At 35.2% G+C, this 6,120-nt stretch overlaps 1 long non-coding RNA gene across 1 annotated transcript; it reads left to right on the top strand.

Moving 5' to 3' along the window:
* The first annotated feature begins 3,887 nt into the window (after positions 1-3,887).
* On the top strand, positions 3,888-4,384 carry LOC102583382 (uncharacterized). The gene is made up of 3 exons (XR_368791.2): positions 3,888-4,127; positions 4,191-4,283; positions 4,358-4,384. It is a non-coding gene; the product is annotated as an uncharacterized lncRNA (long non-coding RNA).
* The last annotated feature ends 1,736 nt before the right edge of the window (positions 4,385-6,120 follow it).

The following is a 6,120-nucleotide window of genomic DNA, read 5'->3' as shown; positions in this document are numbered from 1 at the left end:
AATTGAACTCAATATATAAGGCAATAAGACACATGCAATATAAAGCTTTTAAATCATTGTAAACAACTTAGTTCGTTAATGATTAAAGCAATAACAAACTCAACTTTACTTATATAAAAGTAATATAACTTTAGTGGGAGATTCTTTAACCGACAACCACCACTATGAGCCCTAGTGATGATACAAAGTTTTACCTCACGTTGCCCAAGGACCATCCTATACCTTGTCGTGATATAGGAAGCTAACTTTACTAAGTGGATACACTAGCTTAACTTTACGTGATAATCTAAAAAGTATGACACGTTAACTCCCATGTTGGCTACATTATTCTTTTGGAGAGTTGAGTTAATATGAACTCGCGTCCCCAATTCGGTGCTCGATACTACTCCCAAAAATATACTTTAGCTCGTAAGTGTTTTAAACAAATCTTTCTTTAGTTGAGATAATTACTCAAAATCTAGCCCAAAGGCTCACTTGAAAACGATGTTCCTTTTTCTTGAAAACTAGCCCAAAGGCTCTTTGGAAATCATAGTTCCTTTCTTACCCAAATGAAAAAAAAAACATTTAGAAACTTCTTTGGGAATACATAGTTCCCTAATAGCTTTTTGAGAAATGAACTCAACTTTAAACTCTTGACTTAACTTGAAACTTGAGACTCTTTACTTAGCTTGAAACTCTAAGCTCTTTGCTTGACTTGACACTTGAGTCTAAAAATGAAGTTTAAACGTTCAATAAAGACTCTTGAACAACTTTACAACTTGCTTGACTTGCTTAACTTCTAAGCTTAACTCTGAACTTCACCTGACTTGGAAACTAACTCTCCTTGAATTGGATTATGAATTCAAGGTGTTTGTTCACATGTTATGGATGAGTTCTTAACGGTTAGACGTACTTTGGAGTGTCGGAAACAACTATGAAATATAGGTACAATACCATGGAACATGCATGAGAAAGTGTGCAAGGAATAGGGGAACTTGGCGTCCTTGGCGCTCTGCAAGGCGCGGAGCGCCAGCCCTAAAACTTCAGAGGGACCCTGCTGGCGCTCTGCTAGGCGCGGCGCCCCAAGGGGGAAAGTTCAGAGCCCCTTGTGGGGCGCGCTGGCAGGCGCGACGCGCCAATCCCTTCCCTAGAAAACTTGACTTTTTCTCCCTCTTTTTCCAACTCTAAATCACCCTAACTTCAAGGGTTTCAATCCCAAACACTAAGAATCATAAAATCCCTCAATACACAAGAGATTCAAATCAAAACATAACCAAATCATGCCACAAATCCACAAGGAACTCCAACACAATCAACAACATAACCAACAACTTCAACAACTACAACCAACAACTTCAACAAACTCAAACAACATTTTCTCAATAATAAAAGGAGCTTGGTGTGTGGGGAAAGGATCAACCCAACACTAAGAACTCACATACCTATAAGGGATCACCCCCGACGATATCCATGACGATCCTTGACGAAAACTTCTTGCTTGATCTTCTGTTTCTCCAATTCTTCTCCTCTTCACTCTCAAGCCCTTGCTCTCACTATTCTAAAATGGGAAAAAAAATGATCCAAAATAATCCTAACACAATAATATAATCCCAAAAGAAATGGCTAGGGAAAAGACCAAAATGCCGTTAAAATTTCCGGACGGATTCCCTGCCAACTGCCCAACGTTCAAAGGGCATAACTCACTCATACGAACTCGGAATCGAGCAAAGTCAGTGGCGTTGGAAAGACCATTCCACGAGCTTTGCAACCATAACTGGAACTTCACCTAACTCATCCTGATCTAGAAGTTATGACTGCTCAAAGTTGGCCAAAAACTCACTTTTTTTCATACTTAGCCCAATTTCCAGATTTTTAAATCTTTCCAAAAATGACTATTTCCAATTCTAAGCCTCTTCATAATTATTTCAAATCGCCGGATGGTACATCTATACTCTTATAAATTTATACATGGTTGTGATTATATTGAGTTCTTTTTATTGAGTACTCCTATTATTCATCTATCTATTTTTTGGCGAACTCCTCGGCAATATCTAGTAGTAAGTTTGCTAATGGTCTCTTTCGCTTTCTTCTCTGTTTTTTAAGAAATGACTAGACTTTTTTATCATCAACAACGAACAACTAGAAAAAACATAACTGGTACATCTAATCTACTGCTGGATACTAAAAAAATAACTAGGGGTATACATTCATCTCTTCAAGATTCCTTCCTAAAATTTTCCTCATGGATCCCCTAAAGATGTCTTGTATAATCCTCTAAAGAAGATAGAAATTGCTGGATCAATACTTTTAGCCTGGATGACAAATTTTATTACTCTCGATCCAAATATTGTGAACTTATGATGCCAACTGCCAAGGTAATTATATAAATTACAGCAGAGGTTTTGCCTCAAGAATGAGTGTGTGACTACTCCAACTCTTTAACCTATTTAAATATTTTCCTAGGAACTCCGTCTTAGTGTAAATGCTTACTCCATATGGCTCCAAATTACTCGCACATGAACTGCAATCATTAATTTTTGATAAAGTAAGAAAAGGGATAAATGAAATCAAGAAGATATAGGTAAGATAGTTACACAAGTAGTGAGATTTTAGTTTCATTTATAAGTCTCCTATGCATGAAATGACTAAAGAGATTACAAAGTCCAAAAGATTGACATTAGAGTGTAAGGGGGATAACCTATCCTAACTATATTAAGTTAAAATATTGAAGTTGATATTCTATCAAAGCACCTTCTGTTTCTCTCCTTCCACACACACCAAAAAATACAAGTAGGAATCATTTTTCAAACTTGTTTGATGGATTTATCAACTTTCCAAGAGTTTCAACTAATGTAGGCTTCCTTAAACTAGCATTCATGACCCAACTAAAATAAAAAATAAGCAACAAATAAATTTAAAAAATCAACAATCTGTTAGTCTCAGAAGCTTGTTGGCACGTAAAGCATCTATCGACTTTTGTCATGCCCCTTCTCCTAAGGTTGTCCTGAGTGACACTGCCCTTATGAGATGGAGTATTTGACCTTGGGAGGGGCTTTGGTATGCCAAATAAGCTTCTAAGGCCACTTCTCTATCATATAATTGTGAGCACATCATAACGAATACCATCTTTTCATTATGTATTGTCCATTTCTCATCATATCCCATTGGATTCTATATGGGTTGTGATCATTAAGGAAGCAACAATCCAAATTGGATAGTAATTGTAGCAAACTATCTAGTTCCCGGTCTTGGAAATTCAATTTGAACAATGGTGCCCTGGCATTATTTTTTCTTTTCTGGGAGATAATTGTGTCTAAATTAGAGGCTATTGAGAAGAGAGTAGGAAAGTTACTTTGTAGAGTAGTGTTCCTTGACCATTTTTCCTTCCAATTTTTAATGTGAATGTCATTATCTTCTTTGGTAGCTGCATTGCTAGTTAATAAATATCCCATATGGAGATATGAATACATTAGTAGACCGATGTGATAGTATTTTAGGTTTTGCAAAAATCGCTTCTTTACAGAGAGTACCGTCTTCATTGTTGAACCTCCATAGCCGTTTCATTAGAAGGGCTCTATTATGTCCTGCTATGTTTCTGATACCTAAGCTTCCAAGATATTCAGAAAGAGTGATGTAAAGCCACATGATATGATGAGATTTTTCATTTTTCTATTTCCTTTTCATAGAAAGTCTCTCCTTAACTTATCAAATTGTAACATTACCTCGCTGGGAATAGGAAATAGTGACTTTATGTATGTAGATAGGCTATTAAGATCAACGTTTATCAGTGCAAATAATTTTTTTGAACTGCAATCTATGCCTTTCTAAGGAAACTTCACTTAGAAGCTAATTAGTATGTTAGAAACTTTGATGATTATTATTATAATATGAAAGAGATTTTTATCGTTCTGTATGTTTCTTCAAAAACAAATAATTAGGAGAGGTTTGAGATTAATTTGGACGAGCATTACGTGAAAGATAGCTGTGAGGATATTCTGAAAAATAGAAGCCTACAATGGTGCTACAAGTTAAAACAATTGTTTGAAAGTGCACGCTCAGAGGAAGAAGCTCCTAAAATTGAAGTGCCAGAGTTGACCCTAGAAAATTGGAATAGACTTTGTGACATGTGGATCGATCCAAAACATAAGGTAATTTAATTTCATGTTATTCTCGTTGTTATTAAAGTTATGATATTTATATTTTCTTTGTAGAAACGATGCGACATAAACAAGGTCAATTGAACTAAGCTTAAATCTAATCATTTCATGGGATCAAAAGCATTTGTAGTGGCTCGTGCTGAACTTGTAAGTTATAGTGTTTTTATTCTTTTCACTAATAAAACTTTAGTACTATTTCAATTGTTTTTCTTATTTCACAGGGTGAAAATGAACCTGAAAAAGTAGAGGAGCCTCACAGGGTGTAATGAGTTCTACAAGCATACTCATTACACGAGTAAGAAAGAATGGTCATTTTTAGAGGCTGAGACTCACTATTTAAGGATGGTTATCCAACGCGTTTGTTCGATTATTTCTTCTGAGTTGTGTCTTCTCCTTTAAATAGTATTTATATTCTTATGCAGAACAACATGAAAGATTTGAAAGATCTATATACTTCGGGGGAGGCATCCATGATTACTAATGAAATTGTGGATACCGTACTTGGTACAAAGTTGGGGTACATAAGAGGACTTGGTTATGGTCCAAAACCTAATACTGCAAGAGCTACACAAAGGAAAATGGCAGAGTTAGAGGACTCCCTCAGAAAAGCGAAACAGGAAGCTGCTAGTGCCCAAAATAATTTACAGAATCGATTAAATGCCGCTGAACTGTGGTAGAAAACCAACAGACTCAGATACAAGACCAGCAGTCTCAAATACAAGATCAGAAATATCAAATAGAAGCATTAAACTCTCAATTGAATACTATTGTGGCACGCCAAGAGGAAATGTTTAGGAAAATGCAATGTTTTGCTTGCTCATCGCCTTCAAGGTTAGAAGCAACACAAACTTATGTGATAATTTTTGCGTACTTTTTTTTTTATGAAATATATAAATATGTAGCATGTAGTATCTAACTTTGCATACTTTCTTTTATGATGCAACAGAGACGGAGCTCCATCAGAATGCCAACTTTAGGTAGATTTTTATTTCGCCAACATAAAGTCCAGTTTTCAAAAGTTATAGTTTATATTAATTATTTTATTTATATCATATTAATATGTTAATACCTTAGCTCAAGAAAAAAAAATTAGTATTGAACATGCCATATACTTTACGCCCTAGGTGCATCCTAATCTTACTGGACATAGTGTAGAAAAGGCTATCATACCTTATAGAGGGGAAACATTGCCAGTAGCTAAGTAGAGATAAAGAGAAGATTCCTCCTTTTTACACTACTTTATAGATTTTCAGACCATGGAAATAGAATCTCAATATTGTAGAGCTGCAATTCTTATCCTTCTCAGTCTCTTACTCCTTGCTTTGGGTGTATCTGGTCATTTAGTGATGATATAGTTTGGCTTTCTTTAATTCTTGATAGCAAAGATTTGTATTCTTAGAGAAATCAGTAGCACATAGAACCAACATTTTTATAGTTGGGAGATATTCCAAAAGGTTTCTAAAATCTTAGCCATAGAATTGGCAGGAAGTTGTTCATATGCTTACTGGAATACTTTTGTACTCTACTAGTAGTGCAGTAGTCCTTTAGATGTATGATTGGTATTTGGTAGTGCTAGATATATAATTCAGTATAGCTCTTGGAGCAAAATCATTATTAGAATTTAGAATAGATAAAATTGTGTGTTAGTCTTTGTTAATGTTGTAATACCGTTGGTGCTAAATGGTTTAATTCAAACCTCATATGAAAAATAACTTAAAACCCATATGACATGTGTAGTTTTAGTGTAGAAAGAAAAAACATACTAGTAGAAGTGCGAAGGAGCCATACATTATTTCCAATATCATCGGCATAGCGTTCTGATTTCTTCCCCTCATTTCAACATTTTGAGTCTGACTTGCTCTTCTTTTGTTAACGAATCCTTAATTCACCTTCTCTTCTTATAGCTTCTTTCTCGCACTAACTACTAACTTCCACTATTTTTCATTCTTTCATGAATCTAAAAGGAAAAAGGTCAATCTTATTC

This window comes from Solanum tuberosum, unplaced genomic scaffold, assembly GCF_000226075.1.
Source record: "Solanum tuberosum cultivar DM 1-3 516 R44 unplaced genomic scaffold, SolTub_3.0 scf00554, whole genome shotgun sequence".
Classification (NCBI taxonomy): domain Eukaryota; kingdom Viridiplantae; phylum Streptophyta; class Magnoliopsida; order Solanales; family Solanaceae; genus Solanum; species Solanum tuberosum.
The sequence above is the reverse complement of the archived record's forward strand: the minus strand, read 5'-3'. Positions and strand labels throughout refer to the sequence as shown.